Genomic DNA, 27,445 nt, shown 5'->3' on the forward strand with positions numbered 1-27,445 from the left:
AGCATTTTATGTAGTATTCTAATAGCGGTCAATCCAGTATGAATATTATTCATAATATTCATACATATTTGAAAACTCGATAACTCTTTATCCATTATCCATGAGATATGATCATGGATCTATCCACATAATAGTCTCAATGATTTAATGTTATCCCACTTCACAATAAGTCTTGACTACAAATACTTTAAGAATAATGTTTTTATGTTTAATGAGATCTCATGATTAAGTCACAATTAATGTTTCATTAAATGGAATAATTATTCTAGGGACTTTATTATTTTGAAAAAACAAACATAATAAAAAATATCTTTTAATTAATAAATAATTTAATACAAGTACCAAGTTCTAATAAAACTTTTGACCTTTAGCCCTTACACCAACAACCATATCATCCCACAAGTGACGCGGTTTAAATATCTTTGGTCCGTAATACAAAACGATGGAGAAAGAGAAGGGGATGTAAACCATTGGATTCAAGCTTGGTGGTTGAAATGGAGGAGGGTTTCAGAGTTTTTATATGACAAAAAGGTACCATTAAAGTTAAAGGGAAAATCTTATCAAATTGTGGTAAGACATGCGATATTGTAGGAGACATAAAGTTTGGCACTTAAGAATCAATATGAGAATAAAGTAAGGTAGCAGAGATGACGATGTTGCATTGAATGTGTGGTAAGAATAAACATGCTAAGATTATAAATGAAAAATATTAATGGGAGTGTTGGGGTAACCCCTATAGTGAAAAAAATGGTGGAGAATAGACTTCGGTTGTTTGGGCATGTAGAGAGGAAGACTTTTAGATTTTGTGGTAAGGAGAATAGATCATATGGAAATGGGTCAAATAGCTAGAGATCGAAGAATACCTAGGAAAACTTTAAGAGAAGTTATTAAGAAAGATCTTGAGTTTAACAATTTAGATGAAAACATAGTCATTGATAGAACATTATGGTGAAAGTTAATCCATATAGCCAGCTTCAGTTAATAGGATAAGACTTGATTGTTGTTGTTGTATCCGCCTCTTTTCTTTTCTATTAATTTGTTGTTTTATCTCTGTCATTTGATCTCTTTTAAGATAAATATTTCCAAAATAAAAATTATTATAAATTATTTTTTTTTGGAATTTTGAGTATATGAATAGTTGATTTTCCTTCCAATCAAGGTTTATAAAATCTTCTCAAAGTAATGCCACATGTATTGTCTTAGACTTGAGAAATGCGTGTACGTTTGTTGATAGAGTAGTTGGATGAAGACGGAGTAATAAGAAGGGATGACCATGAGAGTTCACCGATGCGACAGTAGAGGGAGGCCATGTTTAGGATCATTCAAGGAGGTCTGATTTAGATCGAGGAAAAAAGGTTTAAAACAAAAAAGATTGTAGTACAATTTTGGTCTCTTAAATTTTACAATTGCATTATTTTGACTCCTATTTGTTATTGCTCGATTTTAATCCTCTAATTTTTATCCTTTTGCATTTTATAGTCTCTCGTTGATATTTTGATTGAAATTTGACATTTTAAAATTAAAGAAAAACTCATTTAAGAAAATATTAGATGTTATGACTATAAAATCATTTTAGATTTAATTTTAGTGATTCAGATACTAGATATAGTAAACCTGAGTTTATTTTATTATTATATAAATAGTTATTTGTTATCTTATTTTTATTATATTCTCATTTGTTGTTGTTCACAATATATTTTTTTTCGATATCATTCATGAAAGTAATATTTATTCAAAATAAATTGATTTATTCTCATTAGAGTTATTTTTTGTATTATAGTTTGTTATTGATTTATAAAACATTAGAGATAACATCTATCATTTTAAAGTTATCAAAACTCAATGACCATAAGGATAATAATGAAAGTTAAATGTTATCTAAAGTTAATATAATTAATTTATTTTTACCCTCTTTGACGGATTAAATAATTACATAAAAGATAATTATAAATATATATATATATATATATATATATATATAAGGATTCGTTGACATCAGATGTAAGTCTAAAAGATCTACAATAAATCTCAACTGTTAATGAAATTAAATCAAATAATCATATTAAATTAAATAAAAAATAAAAATAGATATATGACCATTTCTTTTTTCCAAAAAATAGATAATTTATATAATTATTTATATATTCATATTATTGATCAAAGACTTTTAGACACCAGGATTCAATTTTTTTTTAAAATAACCTGTATTTTCAATTTAGATCCCTAAACAACCTGTTTTTCAAAAAAAAATATCAAAATAACCACTTTTCCCTACTTATGCGCCAGTTGAACTGACGCATCCAACTAAACATCAAAGGAGACTCCCAGAGCCTTGGCGCATGCATGCAAAACCAATGCATGTAAGGGCCACATACATTGGCGCATGCATGTGTGCATGTGTGTATGCGCCACATGCATTGGCACATGCATGTGTTATGTGTGTGTGTGGAGCCTAGTGCATTGACGCGTGCATGCTTTGGTTCTTATATAAATATCACCATGCAAATCTCTCATATTATTTCACATAACTTCTTACCATCCTTCTATTTTTCTTCAATTTCTTCAATCTCCTTCAATTTTGTTTTTTTAATCATGTTTGAATACATTCACAAGAGAAATGCCGGTTTAATCTTTTCAGCAGTCGCACCTTCTATAAAGATTCGACTTTGGAATATAGATTCATTTGAACGTCTTAATCGGAAGTTGAACCGTTGGTTAGATGGAGAAATTGCAGATGGTGAAAGAATTAGAAGAATTCAATGGCTTGAGTCCACGTTCAACCAAAATGGAGAAGTGCGTGAATGGGTGGATATTAAGACTGACATAGGCGTTCACAGAATGATGTATAATATGTTCAAAATTGTTTTGATGGTTGTGATCGCTTAGTTATAGTAATGGTATTTTATTTGTTGTGGTATGTTGTATTGTTGTTTATGTGTTGCTTGTGTGTTGAATGTGTTGTATTTGTTTGTGATGGTATTTCCTCACAAAATTATCATATGAAATAAATATTATTTTTAATATAAAGCAAAAGAGATACATGTAAAATTATCTCGTTGTGCTTGTTCCAACACTAGGACAGTTAGTATGATTGTGAACGGGCTGGCGACATGAACTACATAATCGAACCAATTTGTTCGTCGTATCCATTTCGGTTCGAATACGAGTGTTATTTGGGCGTCCCTTTTTCTTTATTCGCATAACTTCATTGTTCTAGAGAATGACCCCTTGATATTCATGTCAGTAATCCTCTTTTTCAACAACTGAAAAAATAATTTTGTAAACATTGGATAGGCTTACGACTTTGTAAACGTCAGATAGAAAGTAGGATGGATCCCTACGAAAGGCTTGGAACTTTTCACAGTCGCACCAACCTCTATCTAGTTCCACTCTGTATTATCCCAACGACATGCCTTCATTGTGATCCATGGACTCAACAACACTATACCAACCTTTAATACGGTCAAACATCATGACCACGTGTGTGTTAGCTTTGGCAGCTTCGTGTCTAATGAATTTCATTTAAGCATCACTGAACAAATGCCTAGATTGCAACATTGAACTCCATTTGGAACGTCTGGTCTCAAACAGCGCCCCTAGCCTGAAATCTGTTGCTTGCACTAAAGCGGTTATAGGTTGGTTTTAAATGTCTTTGAAGACAGAGTTCATTGATTCCACAAGATTTGTTGTCATGTGGCTCCAACGTTAACCGATGTCATATGCCCTAGTCTACTTCTCCAATGGAATATTGTCGATCCATGGTACTACATCTACGTTTGATAATCAGATGTCTTTGCGGTAGTGTTTGAAAGAAGGTTCTGTTAACGCGTAACATGCATTGACAACCTTCTTCCGCAACGTTTTGTCTTTGATCTTCCGCATAAAATTTTGAGCGATATGTCTAATGCAGTAGACATGCATCGACGGAGGATCCTGCCATCCATTATCAATGTTTTTGTAGGCACTCACTATTGAAGGGTGTCGGTCAGAGATCAAACATAAGTTAAGTTGAGGAGCAACGTGCAATCGGAGATATTTTAGGAAAAAACTCCATCCCTCAGCAGTCTCCCCTTCAACTAGGGCAAAGGCGATTGGAAAAATGTTGGTGTTGTCATCTTGTGCCACTGTCATAAGTATCGTTCCTTTATATTTCCCATACAACCATGTACCATCAATTTGTATAATAGGTTTACATAAAGAAAAACCTTTGATGCATGGTTGATACGCTCAGAAGAGACGACGAAATATTCCATTTCCAATAACACAAGTTCCGTCTTGGGTATACGCCGACAACACTTTCAACTTGACAATAGTCCCTGGAGCATACTATTTAAGAGCCACCAAGTATTTTGGAAGTTGTTTGTAACACTCCTCCCAATTGCCATACACTTTTTCAATCCCTTTGACCTAGCTATCCAAGCCTTCCTGTATGATGAACTATAGTTGTATTGTGTTACAATATGCGAGATTATTGTACTAACCTTAAACGACGGATTATCGCTAATGACAGACAAAATTTCATCGCATATTAACTGAGAGCTAAGTTTTCGATGGTCTTGCATTGGGTTTGTGATCATGCATGTGTGAATTGTACCCATGGATCCAATCTCCCAAGAATCACTCCTCTTCCGGTAAGAAGCTGACAACCAGAAAAGGCAACGCTCATATCGACAATAAATCTTGTACCTCATTGCATTAGTTCGATCAACTCCGTAATCAACTGATAGATCCATATGATACTTTTTAATAGCTTTTACACAATCTTCTTTTGTTCGAAACGTGTCTTCTTCTTTCAATGATCCTTGAATTTGCACATAAGGATTGTAAAATATATCTGATGAAGGTTCATCGGCACCCAAATTCAAGTTTGTCATGTGTTAATATGGGCAATATACATTGCTAGCTGGTAATGACTCCTCTTCTTCTTCATCGTTCACCATTGAATCAACCAATAACTCGGCTTCTTCTTCTTCTTCCTCATCAACAACATTGACTTCAGCTTGTTTGTCATCATCAGTTTCACAAAACACTTGTGACTGATCAATGAATTGAGACACTTGTTGTTGTTGTGGTAATATATATAACTCTATATTGTTGTACCCAAATTGTTAATGACTGACAAACATATGATGAACATCGTCATCATCTAAAATCTTCAACTGATAAAACTTTACCTGCTTGTCTACAAACCACACCGGATTTTTGTAGCTGATTTGGCCCACCTGACTACACTGCAAAATCTTTTCTATTATTTGTTTCAAATATGAATATTTTGATCATTTATTGTAAATCGGGTAACTTCTGTGTTGCGAAAATAAAAACCGAATAATTGATGCTCAAATATTTCACCTTCGGTATGGGTACTGATCATGTAATGTGGTGAGGAAGACATTTTTTAAAATGTAAGTTTAGTGTTTCTACTGATCTGTATGGGTATTGATGGTGAATGCATTGATCTGTTATTCGCATGTAGTTAAATAGAGGAGACAGTGTATGTACTTATCACATAATTAATCTGTAAAGACAAGACAATGCAATACAAAAAATCCATGCACAGACAAGACAATGCAAAGCATGCGCATGCAAAGAATCTCTTCCCTAACATTACAAGCATGCTCCTGCAAAGAAGATTTCTTTGCCCTAATAATCCAAGGCAGATGCCCTTTCCAATGGCGCATAAAGTAAGGCACGCGCCCTAGCCTTAGGAGCATCTTCCTTGCATGCATAAAAAGGCATGCATGCGCCACTAGCCTTGGGGAATATGACCATGCATATCTTAAACAAAGCATGCGCCCTAGCCTTAGGCGCATACACCTATTCTCACCTGCATGCGCCCTATCCCATGCTTCACATGCTGCAACACTATCTCATCTATAAATAGGGCAGCAACTCACAACACTTAACATTTGTAACACTAACAATCAACCTCTACAACACTTCACCTTTATAACACTCAACCTCTGCAATACTCAACCAGTACAACATTATGTCTTTATTGACTATGAGCGATGAACATCAAGGAACAATCGACAATATCACGACATTTGTATGTTATTACTTCTTCTTACTTATTTCGTACATATTTCTTACTTATGTTCTTATTGTTTATTACTTCTTCTTACTTTATTTCTTACTTATGTTTTATTGGGACCCAAAACGATTTTGATATCGTGTACATGAATATGTACCCCACGATCCTTTGATATAACCATATATTCGAGGATGCATTTTGGTAATCTCCTCAACATAGCCTGATACTCGGTTGACTGCAATTTTATTCTTGCTTTGTTGGAGAGATAGAGACCCGAGACCCACACATTTCACCTTCCTTTCGGTGAGTGTACCGTCACACTTGAGGACGTCTACATGTTGTTGGGTCTACGTATCGATGGTAAGGCCGTAAATGGTAGAGTTAAGCAGGATAACTCTATTTGCAATGAATTGTTGGGTGTCCCTTTGTGTGACGACCAAGCTACGGGAGAGACTTCTAGTCAAGCTAGGGGGCAATGTATTAACTTAAAATATCTCAAACAATATTATGCGAGTATAACATTGACCGAAGAATCTACCGAGTATGAAAAAATAATTAAAGTCCGGTGTTATATTATAATTTTATTCGGTAATTTTTTATTTCCCAAAAGTACTGGTAACACGGTAAATATTATGTATTTACCGTTGTTACGAAACATAAGGTAAGCACATATAGTTAGGGTTCAGCTGTTTTTCCCCATCTATATAGTGCGTTGTGTAAAAACACCAAAAAAATACTTGTACGTTTTATTCATGCGCATATTTTCTACAAGCATGGGGTTGGTCAAGAATATCGTCACTCGCCCTGGTAAACGAGAAGTCATTTATATTCCCATTTGCAACAAAGTAATTTTAAAAGTTTACCATCTAATTATTAGACTTTATATTACAACTAACTCTAAATAATATTTTTCAAATGTTTTTGATCTAGGTGGTCGGTTAGAGGGATGAACTACAACAGGTGTCCGAAACACGTTGTAGTAGTCTATCGCAACCTATTGGACCACATTGGACCAAACGATGTAGTACTCCTGCACAACTCTATTTTGATTTAAAAATAATCATCAAATTATTTATCATCTAATCATGTCATATTCTTGTACAGTTTATCTGGAGGCCATATATGGGTCTTGATCATCAGGTTAACCATGATGATGATGCAGTTTGGATAGAAAAAACACCAATTATCTGATTCACTACTGTGGAGATGCACCAGAGTGACCGGGTAAAACTGTAGTTCGGCATGCAACAACAAATTCTAGAACCTCTGACGTGTTTGGGAGATTGGCATCAATATAGAGTCGATGCCCAATGGGACTATTCGACTGGAGGGACTTCGCAAAAGAGATGTGTCGTCATTGGAGGAATCGACGATAACACATCTTAAACGAATCAGTCATACAGGGTGTTAGACCAACTCAACAATATATAACATGGTTTAGGTCGGTTATAACGCCACAATTTATGTCTGAGCCAAGGTATTTGATTGATCCACGCCAACTAGCTTCATCATCATATGCCCAACAACAAATCCCCATCCAAGAACAATGTCAACCCACCCAAACCCAACGACCAACATCACACCATCACCCTACCATATACACCCAACAACTAAACACCAAACCTCGCAACCCATTCATGCCACACGCTTAACCTCAAAACCAAGAATCAAACCCTACCCACCAACAACCATACGCAGCCACCACAACAGTCTATAGCCCAAATGATTCATACAATTCATGCCATCGTAGCCCCCTACCAATGACCACCCAAACATCCCATCACCACAACACCCAACCATTGTTTGACTATAGTACACCCCAGGAACCATTTATTTGTTTCCAGACCGATTAAATGTCCCAATTCAGGCAATCATATCGTCCACAATTCACCCAACCACAATGACCCAACTACGACAACACGGGCACCGAACTCAATTATGGAAGCGCCATTGGTGAGAACCCCCCTAACTATGGGGAACAAATGATGACACATCTAGCAAATACTGTTGGACCTTCCCACCAACAACCATTGGATCATGTCAGCACTCAAAGACCCCAAACACCTCAGAAAAATTGTGGAAGACCTCGAAGACAGACTAACGCGTCTGGATGTGGAACAAGGAGACGTTTTAATCGTGCGGGTCATTGAATTTCTTGTCAATTCCATGTAATTTTTCATTATAACATAAATATAATTTTTATTTTCAGTATTTTTTTTATTTAACTGTAAAATTAACATTTAAAATTAAAAAAAAAAATTAAAGGTACATGCGCCACATGCATTGGCGCATACACTATGTAGTGTACGCATGCGCCAATGCATGTAGCACCACACATGCATGCGCCAAGAGGCATGGCGTCTACAAGCATAGCCATTTGGAGCATGTGTCAGCTCCAATGGAGCCTCCTCGCTAGCTGCGCCAGTTTAACTGGCGCATCAGTTAAGAAAGGTGGTTATTTTAGTCTTTTTTATAAAAATTAGTTATTTAGAGATTTAATTTAAAAATACTGATTATTTAAATAAAAAAAATTCAGGATCCTGAATATATATATATATATATATATATATATATATATATATATATATATATATATATATATATATATATATATATATATATATATATATATATATATATATATATATGGTAACACTTAACATTATTTTTAAATAACAATAAGCTATAATTTTATAATCATAATTTTATATATATGACATTAGTTGTTACTCTAAAATAATTTTATAATCATAATCCTAATCCAATTCAAAGTAAATTTATAATGGTAACACTTAACATTATTTTTAAATAACAATAAGCTATAACTGGCTCACTTGATCTGTTATCCCCAAAACCTAATTAAATAGAAAAAATATACTTTAAAGCAATGAAGGAAAAGTCAGCATTTAAAAGTTGGCATTCACATACATATAGACTTTTGGTAGTACATGTTAGGCAATTGTCCCAACAAAGGAACATTCAGCAGAGTCCAAAAAATAAAGCTAAATAATAGAGAGGCTATGATTCGAACTACTTTGACTCTATTGTGTGGATTTTAGGTATGTTTGGTGGGTAACGTACACCATTCAATCATCCCTATTATTTTTAAATGAATCTCACTTAAATAAATTAAGAATCATATCTTGTTCATGATCATGCTTATGTCTGCCTAAAATAGTTTGAATAAAAAACTTACTAATAAAATGTGAATTGAAAAGAAAAGCTATTATTAATAAACTGATTCCTAAATGTAAGCAACAACAGTAGTGTTCTCTATCATCGAAATTATATATAATAAACTCAATTGTATTTTCAGTCACTATAAAATTCTTTTGACATGTTTAAAGGAACAAGATAAAAGATAGACAATGAATCACAAAAAACATAATTTTAGCCTCAATCTCAAACTCAATAATAACAACTAAATCCTAAATATATATATTTCAAAACTTTGCTAAGTATAACAACAAGACGACAACAACAATAACAACAACAGTAACATCAACAACTCAAAAACAACAATAAATAACAACAATATTAACATTATCTCAGCCTTAACAAAAATTAGCATTAAACAAACAACTAAGAAAATCTCTCAACAAAAATACAAGAACATCAACAATAAACTTATAACATCAATCTCAATAAACATATAACGTATTTATCTCAACAAAAATAATAACATATAACATCAATCTCAATTTAAACAACAACAAAAAGATTAGACCTCTAACGGGTAACAAGATTAAAACCTCTAAGATTTCGGGTTTCAATAATAACAACAAACAATAACAACAACAAAACAACAACAACAACATTACAATAACATGAATAACGATGTTAGACATACCAGATATGTGAAGAAGAAGAAGAAGAAGAAAAAGTAGAAGAAGCAAACAAGAGCCCTAAACATATCATTTTTGTATTTCTTTGCTTTTTTAGGAGTTAGAGGATGATATGTGTTTAGGACTCTCGTTGTTTAGAGCTCTTTGTTAGGGTTTTGTGGGTGTTGTTTTAGTATATGTTTTTTAGGATTCTGTTGGTAAAGGTCAATTTTTTTGAAGTGAAAACACATTTAACCTCGGACGCGAAGTTGATTTAACCTCGGTTACATAGGCGAGGTAACGAAAGGCGTCATAAAAAGCTTTCACTTTACCCCTTGATTTTATAATAGCCGAGGGGATAGTTGGAATGGTCATTAGTTTGATCTTCAGCAATAAATTTTTTATATTTTCAAACTAACTCCACATACCTCTCGGTTTATGTCTAAAATCGAGGAAAAATATATATTCTTTTTTTAAAATACTCATTATATTGTTTACACAGAATATTAATAAATTAATTTGTTTACAAACTACATTGTTCACACAAAATATTACATAGTTTACACAGAATATTAAAGTAAAAATATATAATAAATTTTGAATCTGGTTCATCGTCATCGTTGTCGGTGAAGAACAAATGTTGGATATCTTAGGGACGAGAAAATGCTAGGGATCCTCGTTTCATTGATCTTGAGGAAGATTAAATGTTGGATACAATATATTCTCTATGTATTTTGCATTCATTTTTTTCTGATATAAGACAAAAAAAGTTAGATAAATAAAATAAATATTCAGTTATATGATTATTTAAGAACTCAAACCTTGAACCCAAATAATTTTTTGTTCTTGCAATCTATCCTAGAGAAGTTTTCCCAAATAAATTAATATTTTTTTAAGTTTCAAAATTTTCATGTCAAATGTTTCTTTATCAATTTTTAATATTAAGAATATTTCTATAATGGGGGTTTTAGATTTTATTCGGATCACTAATCGTTATGTCTTGAGCGTTCATACTCATTAAATGGACGATAAAGATTTGTTTAAGGACAATGAAGAAACTCAATAAACACACTTATATTTTCCCTCGGTTATTACTCAAAACCGAGGTAAAATATGTTTTTTTAAATAAAAAATACAATAAAATATGTTACATCCCAAGCGTCACATGCCTCCCGATTTCTGTAAAAATCGAGGGAAAAAGTTTTTTTTTAATTACATTGTTTAGCCAAAATTTTAAAATAAATTGTTTAAACAAATTCAGATTTTAACAATGGATTCTTGCAGAAAAACAAATATTTTCAAATTTTTGTTGAGTTATATGTTCCTACCAAGAGAAAAAAAATTCCTACACTTACAATCCATCTCGGCGAGATTTTATTATTTTGAGCAAATGTTTTTATGTCAAATGCTTTCAAATGAAATAGAACAAGATATTTGTGCTTGCAATTTACACAATGTTTATCAATAAATTTCTCAAAATTGTCAACCGAGAAAAATAATAAATTAAGAAATATTTTCTTTGATTGAAAACATAGGAAGATTATTCCAAAAATACAACAACAACATCAAAACCATTATGTAAGGATGGATTGCAAGAGCATAAAAAATGTTTTATTCAAGATAGAATAACATTGAAAAAAATTTATGTCATACAATCCATCCGAAAGAATGATGCATACAAGTTTGGAGCAACTACATATAAGTTAGGTTTAGGATAAAATATGATTAACGAATGCTTTTATAGTAAAATATGATAATATAATCTCTCAGTTATAAAATATAACCAATGAAATAAATCATTAATTTAAAAAAAAAAAATACACCACTTTTAAAGAAATAAAAATATGAACTGTTGTAGTTGGTACTCGAAGCATGTCCTGAATTATTTTTCCCCTCATTTATATTTAAAAACCAATGAAATATGTGATATTTATTTAAAAAATAATAATAAATATGACGCGCTTTGGCATTACACCTCAGTTTTTATTGGATGAGGTAAAAGTTTTGTAATGAAATGTATTTTATATATATATATATATATATATATATATATATATATATATATATATATATATATATATATATATATATATATATATATATAATATATATATATATATATATATATATATATATATATATATATATATATCATAGTAAACAGTTTCACATCGGTTGGTAAATAAAACTAAGGTGACAAATGGCTTATTTTTTTATGAAAAACATAAATTGAAGTTGTTTGTATTCGAAGCATGTATCCTGAATAAGTTTACCCCTCAGATTTCTCGCAAAACCGATGGGTAAACTAATTCAAAGCATCTCCGTGATTAGTTTACCCCCTCTGTTTTCTTGTAAAACCAACAGACTAGTTTGTTATATTTAAAAAGAAAAAAAAAACATGGAGTAGTTTGTCATTATAGTAGTGTTCCCATCGGTTTTATAAAAGAATTGAATATATTACTTGCAAAAAATGGTGAATGATAAAAAATTGAAAGTAATATGTATTGTGTACTTTTTCAATTTTTTACCATTCATCATTTTTTTGCTGCAATATTCAAACAAATGACTTGTATTATGAAATAACAACATTTCTTGTAATTTACAATATATTTAGGAATAAAGTTCTAAATGTTGTCAACCGAGGAATGAAATAAATTATGGAGTGTTTTCTTTGATTGACAACATAGGAAGGTTATTATAAATTATAACAATGGTCTTGTAAAAGGTGGAAACAACAGTCACATCATTATGTGAGATAGATTACAAGAGAAGAAAAAATGTTTTGGTCAAGGTTGGTGTTACAAGAACAACATATAACACAGAACCTTGAATATTTTTTTCTTTGATTGACAACATAGGAAGGTTATTCCAAAATATAACAATGGTCTTGCAAGAGGTGGAAACAATAACAACAACAATACTATGTGAGATAGATTGCAAGAGAAGAACAAATGTTTTGTTCAAGGTTGGTGTTAGAAGAACAACATACAACACAGAACTTTGAAGATCGTTTTTATCTTGCAATCCATTCCAAAGAATGATGTGTACGAGTTTGGAGTGGCTATAGATGATTTAGGTTTAGGATAAAACATAATTTACGAGTGCTTTTATCGTAAAATCTGATTACTTAATCCCTTGGTTATTAAAGAAACCAAATGAATAAATCATTTAATTTAAAAATAAAAAATAAAATAAAAAGACACCACTTTTAAAGAAATAAAAACATAAACTGCATTTGATGGGATTCAAAACATGTCTTAAATTAGTTTTCCCCTTATTTATTTTTAAAAACTTGGGGAATATATGGTATTCAAAAAAAACATGGTCCGTCCTAGAATTATACCTCAGTTTTTTGTTCGGTGAAGTGAAATTTTTGTCATGAAATATATTATTTGTAGTAGTGGTGATAAAATCCAATCCGCATATAGCCTTTACCCAACATGCAATAGTTCCCCCTCCCAAGCCTTTATGGGCGGAGCCATATTATGGTTTATTTTCAATCTTTTTGTGGTCTAATTTATCATAAAGAACAATAGTGGTCAATCTTAGATCACGAGATGTAAAGAAAAGACATAAATCATTTTGTTTGTTGTTCTTGGACAATTGGCTTGACTTTGAATTCCTTATGGTCTGGTTTGGAGTGCGTGTAATGAATGTCGTACATGTTGGTTGAATATGGTGGTCATGAGCATACTCAACATGTTCTTTGTTGGTCATATAAACCATTGGAGTCTGATAACGTGATTGTCTTCGTCATCATTCCTAGTTTCGTCGGTATGCAATAGACAATGACATTTCCCTATTTTAAATCGATCCTTAAACTTCCTTTTATGATACATCCTAAAAAATTAAAATTTTCACTATGTTTATAATAGGATAAGAAAAGGTAAAGTAAAATAAGGCTAAAAATACATATTCACATAGATTTTCTTGTGGAGGATATGAAAAATTTGAGGCGATAATGATGATTTCAAAAAGTAAACAAAGACAAGAAGAGTTGGGAGATGCTTCTTTTGATTGCAGTCCATCTCCACCTCCATAACATGAGTAATGGAAGAGAGTCCAACAAAGGCCAGGAGGAGAGTATGCATCAGAGGCTACACACTTAGTTGTTGAGAACATTGTAAGTAGATTCTTTTGTCAAGAATATTAATGATAAATTACTTCATTTTGGTAATGAACTTTTATTTGTATTGTAGAACCTATTAGTTGAAAAGAATGGTGAATGTGCTTTTGTTCCATAGGCATGATATGATGTACTAGGATAAGATATTGAAACAAATGAGCATGGTATGCATGTATGTGGTATTGGAAAAGACATCAATCTAAGACAATCCTTAAGATCATCTTTAAGGCATGAGGATTTGCACTGAAAATAAATGGAAAAAATGCTTGATCAAAGGGTTAGACAATATTTAGATAGGGAGGAGAGAGTATAGAACAGTCTATGATTGCAATATGTATAATTTTAGTTTTAGCAATTCCATTTTTGTTTTTCTGTTTAAAACTAAATGATGTGTGTTACATGCTCTTAATTGTAGTTTTAAAATAATGTGTTATATTTTTTTTGTTTCTATGATGAAAAAATTGGCATCAGTGAGTTTAATCTTCCAACAAAATACAAATCCAGTAGATTTTTCTAGAAAAAAATTGTGGGTGAAAGCACAAAATATAATTATTCATCCACCCTGGACAAGAATGAGAAGTTAGTTCCTCAACTAGATGCATTAAAAAGATTGATAAGCTTGGTCTTGGATGTTAAAAATCCCATTAGAATACTATTAGAGTGTGATCCAAAGCATGTAAATCTTTTTTATCTTTCACCCAAGTGAATTAGAGATCTAGTGTGGAATACTAAGTGGATGGACCTATCTGTACTTTCATTTTGGTGTAGTAAGTAAAAATTTAAAAGTGATGTCTGTTGGAAATCCACCACAACCTATAGAGAATTTCTACCAATCTTGATGAACAAGATTGTTATCAACCATGCAATGATAATGAAAAGAAAAGAATGATTGAGAAAGAAAGAAAGGAATGATGGAGAAGAAGAAGAATATTTTCTGTAGAGTTTTCTCTCTACCCACAACCTGTGGAAAACTTCTTTATTCACTTTGCAAATGCAAAATTATGTGAATGCAATGTTGTATTATCTACATACAAGAATATGGGTTACTCCCTCTATTTTTAGATTTAGGTTAGCTTACTCCCTAATCCAAGGCCCAAAACTATAAAAGCCCAAAATAGTTAACACTACTAAAAATAGGCCTAAGTCGAAATTCTGTATGAAGCAACATGCTTCGACACTTCGACACACTAATACAACTCAACATACTAGGATATTAAACACATCCTTGTTTTGTCGAGCAACCTGCTTCGACACAAGGAATTGCAATTCAGCACACCACCTAATTCATTGTCTCTAAGCTATCTACATCCATCATAGCTCTTAGTCTTATGAACACTTCGACATGTACTCCCTTCGTCATGATGTCTGCAATCTGATTCTTAGTTATGCAGTCTTCCAAATTCATGTTCAACTTTGTTACCTGCTCTCAAAGATAATGGAACCTCATTTAGATGTACTTGCTTCGACCATGCGCTATCAGATTCTTTTCCAGATTGATAGCTGACATGATGTCGATCTTCATGGTAATTGCTCCATGACTCTTTGTTGTTATCTATTCGACCTGATTCATCATCCATGTTACTTAACATGTACAAAGGCAAGTAGCTATGTATTCTTCTTCGCACGATGATAATGCCATTACCGGCTCCTTTCTCGAACTCCAAGCAACTGGTGCACCACCTAGCATAAACACATAGCTAGCTCTGGATTTTCGATCCTCAACATCACTATACCAACTTGAGTCAGTGTATCACACTAGTTTGCATTCTTTTCCTTCATCAGCTGCAAGAAACAAAATGCCATAGTCGAGAGTTCCTTTCAGATACCTTGGTATCCTCTTCGTTGCTGCTAGATGTGATACCTTTGGCTTCTGCATGAATCTACTCACCATGCCTACACTGTATGCTAAGTCGGGCATTGTGTGACAAAGGTATTGAAGTAACCCAATAAGTCTTCTATATTGGGTTAGGTCGACATCATCTTCATCTTAATCTTTCGACAGTTGTAATTTGGGCTCAACTGGAGTCGAAGTTGGGTTGCAATCTTACATCTCAAATTTCTTGAGTATTTCGCCTGCATACCTTCTTGGATGCATCATCAAACCTCTACCACTCTTGTAGAATTCGATTACAAGGAAATATGAAATGTCACCCAGATATGACATTTTGAATTCCTTGTTGAGATCACCTTTGAAGTCTTCGATCTCCTTCTTGCAGCTATCTGTTATCAACAAGTCATCGACATAGAGACATAGTATAAGTAGTTTGCTCTTGATTCTTCTTACATATACTCCATGTTCATTTTTGCACTTCACAAATTCATTCTCTCTTTGAAATCCATATATCTTCTTGTTCCAAGCTCTTGGAGCTTGTTTAAGTCCGTACAGGGCTTTATGCAGCCTGTACACCTTTCTTTTTTCGCCTTGTTTCACAAACCCAGCTAGTTGTGCAACATAAACTTCTTCTTCTAAGGGGTAATTCAGAAATTCACATTTCACACCCATATGATACATCTCCCAGTTGTTCATGTTTGCTAGACTAACAACCAACCTGATTGTCTCGATCCTAGCAACATGTGCAAAAACTTCGTTGAAGTTGATTCCTTCTTTATGAAGAAATCCTTTCTCCATAAGTCTCTCCTTGTGTCGAGTCACTTCTCCTTTGGGATTCAACTTCACCTTGTATACCCAATTCACATTGATTTCCTTCTTGTCTTGGGGAAATTCAACAAGTGACCAAGTGTTGTTGACTTTGATTGACTTCAGTTCTTTGTCTGTTGCTTTCACCCAATTTGAATATTTCAATGCCTCATCTGCATTGACTGGTTTGACATCTTCATCGAAATCATAGTGTACTTGCTCACCTTCTTCATTGACCACATCATCTGATGTAATCATACATTCTTGCAACCTTGTAGGCATGTGTCTTGTTCTTTGAGGTCTGCTTGGGTCTGCTTCACCTCCGACTTCTTGTCGAACTTATCTTTCAACTTCACTAGTTGGTTCATCACATAAGATTCTCACTGAATCCTTCTTAACATTCTCAGTCTAATTCCATTCCTTAAGCTCATCTTTGATCATGTCCCTGCTGATCACCACTTGCTTGTTCACTGGGTCGAATAACTTGTATCCTCTAGTCGAATGATATCCTATCAGGATCTTCTGGCTTGACTTATCATCAAGTTTTCTTCTTAACTAATCTGATACATGTCTATGTGCTATAGATCCAAACACCTTCAGATGACTCAAGCTAGGCTTGACACCAAACCAACATTCTTCTAGCGTGATTCCTTCTAGCTTCTTCGTTATACATATGTTCAGGATATATGTTGCAGTCGACATATCATCTCCCCATAATAATTTAGGTAGATATTGTTGGTGTAAGCCCTAGAGGCCAATACTTTTGGTACTTGTATCGAATTATTTATTAATTAATAAAAGGCTTTTTCTTTATTATGTTTGATTAATAAAGTCCCTAGAATAGCTAGTCCGTTTAATGTATCAAGTATGACTTAATCATGAGATCACATTAAACATAAGGACACTATTCTTAAAGTATTCGTAGTCGAGCTTTATTGTGAAGTGGGATAACATTAAAGCATTAAGAATATTATGTTTGTAGACTAATGATCACATCTCATGGACCATGGATAAAGAGTTATCAAGTCTTAAACATAGGTATGAATATTAAGAGTAATATTTATACCGGATTGACCCGCTATGAGAATACTATATAGAAAGTTATGCAAAGTGTCATAAGTTATTCTCATGGTGATAATGGTGTATACCACTCTTCGACCTGAAACCACTATGGATCCTAGATGTAGAGTTGAGTGCTTTATTACTGATCCAACGTTGTCCGTAACTGGATAACCATAAAGACAGTTGATGGGTACTCCACGAAGCATGCTGAGGGACATGAGTGACCTAGATGGAATTTGCCCATCCTGCGTAACAGGATAAATTTCTATGGGTCTAATATTGAACTGGACAAGGATGACACGGTCTATACCTTGTGTTCAATATAGACATAAGGGCAAAGGGGTAATTATACACATAATTATTATCATAGGAGGTTTTGTCAGATCACATGACATTTTCGTGTCTTAGGTAGCAGTGATGTGTTGCTAGATACTGCTCACTGTTTATTATGTTAAATGCATGATTTAATATAATTGCCAACATCGCGAAAACCTACAGGATCACACACAAAGGACGGATTGATGAGAAATAGAGTAACTAAGGAACACCGTAAGGTACGGTGCACTTAAGTGGAATACGAAATATAGTAAGGTACCACACGCTTAAGTGATTTTGGGCATATTATAAGATATGGGCCAAAATACACTTAAGTGGGCTTTTTAGCTTGAAGCCCACACAAGTGGTTCTATAAATAGAACCCTTGGGTAGAAGTATTGTAACACAGACTCAGACTCAAGTGAAGACTTGGAATTTCATTTCCCTCTCTCTCTCTCACTCAAAGCCTTCATTCGTACCAGCTAGCACTGAGATTGAAGGAATCCGTTCGTGTGGACTGAGTAGAGACGTTGTCGTCGTTCAACGTTCGTGATCGCCACAAGAGGTAACGATTCTATCACTCATCATGCCCATTCGTAAGGATCATTAAAGGAGAAATTTTTAAATTCCACTGCGTCTTGGATGACAATTCTCCTTCAGATGCTTACATTTCAACATACTTCTAACCATATTTATGATGGTTCTATTCTTCCTTTCTGTTATAGAGTGTATGGTGGCACCACTGTTCGCAAGATTATGAGTCTATCGAAATAACTAATTGCAAGTGTACATTCTATCGTGTAGTTCTAAAAGATATTGATCCTACAGAGACCTAACTGTCAATCTATCATTTCTAGTTGCTACGATGTTTAGCTAAGGCGAATTAATTAAGAGAAGAAGAGATGAAATAAATAACTTTAATAAATTAAGACAAATAATACCAGGACGTGGCTCTCATCAAACAACAATACATTGTTTCTAAATAGGACCGATGTATGGGGCAATAGTTTCTACTTTGAAAATAATGTAATTGAACAGGAACTGTCGCTTTCCCGTATTCAGATTCGGATTTGACTCTCTAATTTATATCGTCCACTGTCACGTGTGACCGACACTTTTTGAGTTAAAGTAGTAAATCCTATTTTAATAAATTAGACTCTTTACTTAGTTGAAAAGTAATTTTGATTGGAAAGTTTAACTTAAAAGGGTTCCAAGTATTCGATCTGTTAACCGGATCCTAAACCTACAAACGCGTCCGCAAATATTTTTAAAACCTCCTTCTAGAAATACTAGACTTCCATAGTTAATTAACAAAGTGCTTTTGCGGTATTCATTAATAAAAAACAAACCAATCTTATTCTTTAATATCAGATGACTTTCGATCTTACTCGACGTTTTCACGGCTCTACTTTCATAGTGACCGATTTAATTGAGTTCATAAAGATTGCATTAAAACCAAAAGAGCCCATAATCGAAATCCTAAAGAAACAACAATTAAAGTATCATCAAGTGACGCTCCTCACATCCCAACATCCATAAATTAGTTGGACATGCTTATGACAAACATGAAAACATACGTTTGAAGCTTAGAAGTAGACATTGCAAAAAAGTAGTTTAAAATAATATGATGCGATAAATAAGGCTTGGAAATAAAAGAAGTAGTGCGAGGCGAGGAAAATAAAGTGCGAGTAAATAAATAAAGCGGTAATAAAATGCGAAATATGATAAAAAAACCTTCTCCAAACGGAGGCTTGAGTCTGGTACAGAATAAATTTCTAAAGACTTGTAAAGAAATATAAATGGTGGCAAGATTAAAATGCGGGAAAATAAAGTGCTCCAAACTTCGTACAAACTCAATACTCTCTGGTGTTATAACCCCTCGATGTGATGAGTTATAACTTTGATCGGTAATTTTAATGGTCAAGATTGTGCTAAGCTTGGATGCCTTGGAAAATGAAGCTGGGGTGGTTCTCCATTCCTGGGAGAAAATGTAGTAGTACATGGGGTGAGTGGGACACCAAGAAAATCCATTTTCTAACCGCTTGTCCTTCACAAAGGATGGTGAACGCCATGTCAAGGTGGCGAACGTCATCTTCCCAACGTGTGGAAGAGTGGGTCAATCCGCCCATTGGTGAGTGGGACACATCATTTCTCACATGGCATTCTCCATGGCGAATGCAATGTAGCTCGCCTTGTGTGTAATTTTCCCATTTTTCTTTGATTTACATCTGAATTACTTCGTTTTATAGTACATGGCTCCTATATGGTCAAATACCTGAAATGCAGACAAAGTACCCACATAACACTAGAAATGGAGGTAAAACAATAATAAAACAAGTACAAAACGAGTCCAAATAACGGTGTAATTTGGTGTTATCAAACTCCCTCATACTTGAACCTTTGTTTACCCCCAATCAAACACTTATGAAGAAAAAAACAACGGTGCCTTTGCAATTGTTTAAGGCTAAAGACTCTAATCACTCAAGTTCATATTGATAGGTACTAACTCGCAAACCAAGGGTATCATAACAACACATTCCGTGTTTGCAATCATAAATCTCCTTTCTATACAAACCAATATGCATTATGTCGTTAGGCCCAGGCCTAACTTACTCGTCCCATGATTCTTCCTTTTTCATTCAGGCGCAATCACATTAAGCATGTTATCTGTTCACACACAGTAACCAAACCTGTTAGTGATCATGATCCATATTATGTCAAAAATTCTGATGAATATGCAATAATCTTAGGGGTTTCACAGCCATTATGCTAAATGATCAGGTGAGGATCACCTAAATTAGAAGGAGGATTCCTTTCTTTTTCTTACTTTTCCAGATTTTTGCTTCTCTTTTCTTTCTTTTTATCGTGGGATCATTCACCTATTTGCATCGGTCCGCTTACTCGATGGTAATTTAGATGATGCTAACTGTTAAGATAAACTACTCAAAGACTTATTTAGGGGGGAGATTTCAAGGTCGTGGCATAACAAGTATCCAAATTGATCTCCATAATTAAGAAACTTATGGTGTTAAGACGATAATGATTTTTTGGGGTTTTTCCCAAGTCTCTGTAACCTCTTTGTAACTTGTGTAATAGCCATGAAATTTCAAATAACACTTCTTCTCTTAAAAAGAAAAAAATGTATGGCTCATGAAATGGAATCATTAATAACCAGCAAAAACCATGCATAAAGACTAAAAGTAATAAATTCATCTAGCAAACAGGAAAAAGAAAGCAGGGGAAATAATCAAAACATGCATTAAAGATTAGAAAAATGAGCAAAATCCCAAAGGTGCATAATGGAAATGAGTAAAATAATTGTAAAATAAAAATAAAGTAAATTTAATGATGATGAAAATAAGTTCCTCCCCCGCACAAGAACTAAGCATTATCCTCAATGCCTAAAGATCTGCGGATGGAGTAGAGTTCTTGATAAGTGTGGTCTATCTGTTCTTGCATAGAATCCACGAAGTGATGTAGAATGTTACTGAGAGTTGAGATATCAATATTTATGGCAGTAAGTTCAGCGGTAAGTGGGTCATGATTAATGGGTTCAGCCAAAGGTGATGAGGGTGCTTCTTCAGTATCAGATGATTGGTACTCTGCTTGATTTCCCAAAAGGTATCGCCAGTTGTCACGATTATGTTTGTACGTCCTGTCCGGGTTTGGGATAGTGAATTGGTGTACTAGTTCTCGAAGGACTAGAATCTTATAGGTATTGGGTCCTTCTTGCCTCGTACTCCTCTATTTAGGAAATGTTCAATGTTGATCAGGTTATAACCACATAAAGGTTTGAGATGCACGACTTGGTTGCAAAGGCCTAAAGTTATGGCGATATGGGTGACCATACCACCGACATAAATGTTCTCAATAACTTGGGTGGATATTTTGGCTAAACCTACCATCAAGAAAGCAACAGAGTATATGGATCGGGATTGAAAAATACTAAATATGAGAAATACTTCCTCTTTACTGATAGGTCTAATATTTTCAGATTTTCCAAAAAAGGTTTGGGCCGCAACCATCTAGAAATACCTGGTGGCAGGGTTATGGATTAGAGGGGGTTCATTCTTTCATAATCAGGAGGATAATATTCAGTAATGCTACCCCCAAAAAAATTAAGTTCCCATTGCATATCATCACCTACTAGTATGTCAATGTAGGCTTAGGGATCACACTGAAAAGCTAAAAGTCTGGCTAACTCATTATGTGTAAGTCATTATTCCTTCCCAAAGAGTCGGAAGGTAGTAAAGCCCTGGACACGGTCTATTCCTGCACTAAGGCTGTATCGGTAGGAGCTTAGGAATTCCAATGTTAGGTTCTTATAGGTTGGGTGTTTGTGCACAGATAAACGATCCCAACTGAGCTAGTTAAACATGTACTTCACACTGTCATAGAGACCTAAGGCTATTAAGCTAGGGAAGTCAGGGTATCGGGTTGGTGAAATGGTTATTGTAGCCAAGACTTCATAACGTCTTCTTTGAGCTTCATTTCTGAAAATAACTTGCATGTTGTCAGTACCTTCTATCTTTAAATGATTAGTAGGAAAAATTAGTCTGAGTTAGGCATGTAATGTAATCAATTAAAAGTTAGTCTTGTTATTAGGAGTAAAATAAATCACCGTTATTCGAAGAAAAGAAAAGTGCAAAAATATAAAAAAATAAATGACAATGAAACTGTGGGTTGCCTCCCATGTAACACTTTGTTTAATGTCGGTAGCTCGACAATGGTGTAAATCAGGCTGTTTGTGTAGAAAATGGTGGTTCAATTAAGTCATGGCGAGAATAATAGGTAGGTATATCACTGTTGGTGCAGTGTTTCAGTCTTTGTCCATTAACCATGAACGGGTCAGCTGATTGTCTCTTAATCTCAACTGCACCAGAGGGCATGACTTTTATGACCTCGAACGGCCTGGTCCATCTGGAACGTAGTTTACCAAGAAGTAGGCATAATCTAGAGTTGAATAAAATTACTATATCACCTACACGAAATTCCTTTCTTGTGATATGTTTGTCATGTCATGCTTTGGTTCACTCTTCGTAGCTTATAGAATTTTCATAGGCATCGTGTCGGAGTTCCTCTAATTCTTGGATATCTAACAGTCGTTTGTTTCCAGCTTCTAAATAGTCCATTTTTAGGGCCTTAATGGGCCAATATGCTTTATGTTCTAGTTCAAAGGGTAACTGACATGATTTCCCATAGACTAAATTGAAGGGTGTTGTTCGTATAGGGGTTTTATAGGAAGTCTTATAAGCCTTCAGTGTGTCTTGAAGTCTAGAGGACCAATCTTTCCTGGAAAGTGAGACAATTTTTTCTAGAATTTGTTTTATTTCACGGTTTGATACTTATATTTGTCCATTTGTTTATGGATGATAGGGTGTATCTATTCTATGTCGCACGCCATATTCGTTCAAGAGTTTTTCAAAAATTCTTGAAATAAAATGAGATCCATCGTCGCTTATAACTAGGCGAGGTGTTCCGAACCTAGGGAATATGTGGTTCTTAAACATCCTAATTACCACTTGTGCATCATTGGTAGGTAAGGTGATGGCCTCTATCCATTTTGACACGTAGTCGACAACAACGAGTATGTACTTGTTTCCCATAGATGAATGGAATGGACCCATAAAATCAATACCCCAAACGTCAAAGATTTCTAATTCCTGAATATTCTTTAGGGGTATATCGTCGCACCTTGATATGTTTCCAGTGTGTTGGCACCGATCGCATTTAATTATGAAGGTATGCATATCACGCCATAAAGTTGGCCATTAAAGGCCTGCTTAGAGGTTTTTAGCACAAGTTTTGGATGTGTTGGCATGCCCACCATAAGGAGCAGAGTGGAAATGAGTTATGATATTTGGTGGCTCCTCTTCAGGAACACAGCGACGAAAAAATATCATTTGCTTCTCTCTTGAAGATAAGGGGTTCGTCCCATTAGAAATGTTTCACGTCATGGAAAAACATTTTTCTTTATTGGCACATCAATCCCTGAGGTAGTATATTAGCCGCGAGAAAATTTACGAAGTCAGCGTACCAAGTACACTGGTCACTACACGGGAAGATTCAATGTTTAACACTACCTTATCTAAGGCTTCTTCATGACTTATTCAATTGTCGATTGATGCTATCAACCTATCATATGCAAAATCATCATTGATAGGGATATGGTTGGGTTTCAAGTACTCTAATCTAGAAAGATGGTCAGCTACCACGTTCTCAATCCCTTTCTTATCGCGGATCTCTAAGTTAAATTCTTATAATAAAAGGATCCAACAAAGCAGTCTAGGTTTTGCATCCTTTTTGCTCAATAAGTATCGTATGGCAGCATGGTCTGTATATACGATGATTTTAGCTCCAACTAAGTAGGATTGAAATTTGTCTATTGTAAATACCACAACTAGGAGTTCCTTCTCTGTTGTTGTGTAATTTAGTTGGGTTGCATCTAAGGTTCTGCTAGCATAGAAGATCACATGTAATATTTTATCCTTTCGTTGTCCTAAGACTGTGCCTACAGCGAAATCACTAGTATCGCACATAATCTCGAAAGGTTGGTTCCAATCGGGGGGTTGCATAATAGGTGCAGTGATTAGTGCTTTCTTAAGAAGATTAAATACTTTTAGACATTTTTCGTCAAAGGTTAATTCGACGCCATTCATTAGGAGGCCGGTTAAAGGTTTAGTTATCTTCGAGAAATCATTAATGAAGCGTCGGTAAAAACCGGCATGTCCAAGGAAACTTCGAATTTCTCTAATTGTTTTGGATGGTTGGAGGTTCTCAATTATCTCTATCTTAGCTCTATCAACCTCAATTCCCCTTTTTTATACTATGTGTCCTAGGATTATTCCTTATGTAACCATAAAATGACATTTCTCCCAATTTAGCACCAGATTAACTTGTACGCATCTTTCTAGGATTCTCTCTAAGTTATCCAGACAGTTTTTAAAACTGGATCTGTATACCGAGAAGTCATCCATGAAAACTTCCATGATTTCATTCAGTAAGTCTGCGAATATGGACATCATGCATCGTTGGAAGGTTGCGGGAGCGTTATAGGGTCCGAATGGCATTCTTCGATAAGCGAAAGTGCCATACGGACATGTGAACATTGTTTTTCTTGGTCATCTGGGTGGGTGGGGATTTGGAAAAATCCGGATATCCGTCTAAGTAATAGAAGTAAGAGTGCCTAGCTAAACGTTATAACATTTGATCAATAAACGGAAGGGGCAAATGATCCTTTCAGGTTACTTTGTTCATCCTTCTATAATCTATGCACATGCGCCATCCGCTTTCTATGCGTTTTGCTACCAATTTTCCTTCCTCATTTTATACGACCGTGACACCTCCTTTCTTTGGTACTACATGCACAGGACTAACCCATTTACTATCGGAGATTTGGTAGATAATTCCTACATCTAGAAGTTTTAATACTTCCCTCTTGACTACATCACACATTATAGGATTTATCCTTCTTTGGTGTTCTCTAGAAGGTTTAGAATCTTCCTCTAGCATAATCCGATGCATGCACACAGAGGGACTTATTCCTTTCAAGTTGGATATGGTATAGCCTAGAGCTGTAGGGTATCTTCTTAAGACCTCTAAGAGTTGATCGGTTTCGCCTCTGTTAAGGTTGGCATTTACTATAATTAGACGGTTGAGTTTTTCATCAAGATACTTGTATCTCAAGTTCTTAGGCAATTCTTTAAGCTCTATTGTGGGTTTCTTAATGCTTGGCATATGGTCAGGGGTAAGTGCTAATCATTCCTTAAGGCTATCGTCTATGTAAGGTGTAACTTACTTAAATCCATCATCTCCCATTATGGGCGTCGAAGGTAGTTTTATTGTTTGGATATGCTCCGCCTTATCTAATTCTCTTATGCATTCACCAATGATATCAATTGCACAACAAGATTCATCCATGGCGGGTACTTTCAGAAATTTGGATATGATAAAATCTACCTTCTCGTCGCCTACTTCGAAAGTCATTTTCCCTCTTTTTACATCTATCATGGCTTCAGTAGTTGATAAGAATGGTCTACCTACAAGGATAGGGATTTCTTCGTCCTCCTTAATATCCATTACGACAAAGTCAATAGGTATATAGAGTTATTCGATTCTAACTAGGATATCTCCTAATATACCTATCGGGTATTTAACAGATCGATCATCCAATTGAAGGGACATCGTAGTTGGTTGTATGTCTCCTAGGTCTAGCCTTTCACAAACTGCTAAAGGCATCAAACTTACGCTTGCTCCTAAATCCAATAAGGCTTTGTCTATAACATGTCTTCATAGAACACATGGTATTGAAAGCTTCCAGGATCTTTCTGTTTCTTGGCTAATTTGTTTTCGGCAATTGCATTGCATTCTAAGTGTTTGGGATCATCGAGCTTGCCTTGTTTGTTAAGATGTCTTTTAGGAATTTGGCATATGATGGTATTTGGGTGATGGCTTCGGTGAAGGGTATCTTGACGTAAAGTTTCTCAATTACTTTCACGAACTTCTTGTATTGGGTGTCATGTTTAGTCTATTTAAGTCTTTACGGATATGGAATCGGTGGTATGTAGGGTGGCGGTGGTACATATGTTTGATTCTCTTGGTTATCATTTACTGCCTCCTTATCATTAATATCCTTTTTCTTTGTTTTTCAGGTTCTGCGGGTTCCTCTTTCTGTTCTTCCGAGGTAGTCACAACATTTTCTTTTGGTGGCTCTAAAATTTTAGGCCCATCATATTGAGTTTCACTTTGCAACGAAATGGCGTTAGCATGGCCTTCAGGGTTAGGTTGAGGTTGTCTAGGGAATAGTCCTCCCGGTGTAGCTTGAGAAGCTTGTTGGTGTGCTACTTGAGAGATTTGGGTTTCCGGTATCTTGTTGTGGGTCACCACATAATCAACCTTGGTTCCTAATTGCGAAATCAGTTTATTAATATGGACGTTTTGATTCATGAATTCTTTATTCTGTCGAGTTTGAGTCGTGATAAAATCTTCTATGATCTTCTCAAGGTTTGACTTCTGAGGTGTAGTTTGTATCAGTGGTGTGGGTCTTTAGGCGTGGAAGCTTTCTCGTCTTTGAGGAGTAGAGTTATGGGAAAAAGCAGAGTTATTGTTCTTGTAAGAGAAATTTGGGTGATTCCTCCATCCAGGGTTATAAGTGTTCGAACAGGGGTTTCCTTGGGCATAGTTGGCCTGGTATGGGTTTGATTCAGCTAGTATGACGACAATCTTACTGGGTGGAAAGTATCTAGCAAGGAATACTTTCTTCAGGTCATTCCAAGTAGTGATGGAATTTGATGGAAGGGAATCTAGCCATGATCGCACTCTGTCTTTGAGGGATAAAGGGAATAAACGTAGCCGTATCGCTTCATGAGCAACGTTATTGCATTTTAGTGTTTTGGCTAGTTGAATGAAAACTTTTAGGTGCTGGTTTGGGTTCTCTGTTGGGAGACCAG

At 34.7% G+C, this 27,445-nt stretch overlaps 1 pseudogene; it reads right to left on the minus strand.

Moving 5' to 3' along the window:
* The window catches only part of LOC127098974 (elongator complex protein 1-like), a 73,340-nt pseudogene extending 47,265 nt beyond the window's left edge, over window positions 1-26,075 (minus strand).
* Window positions 26,076-27,445: the final 1,370 nt, after the last annotated feature.

Source organism: Lathyrus oleraceus, chromosome 1 (assembly GCF_024323335.1).
Source record: "Lathyrus oleraceus cultivar Zhongwan6 chromosome 1, CAAS_Psat_ZW6_1.0, whole genome shotgun sequence".
NCBI classification, from domain to species: Eukaryota; Viridiplantae; Streptophyta; class Magnoliopsida; order Fabales; family Fabaceae; genus Lathyrus; species Lathyrus oleraceus.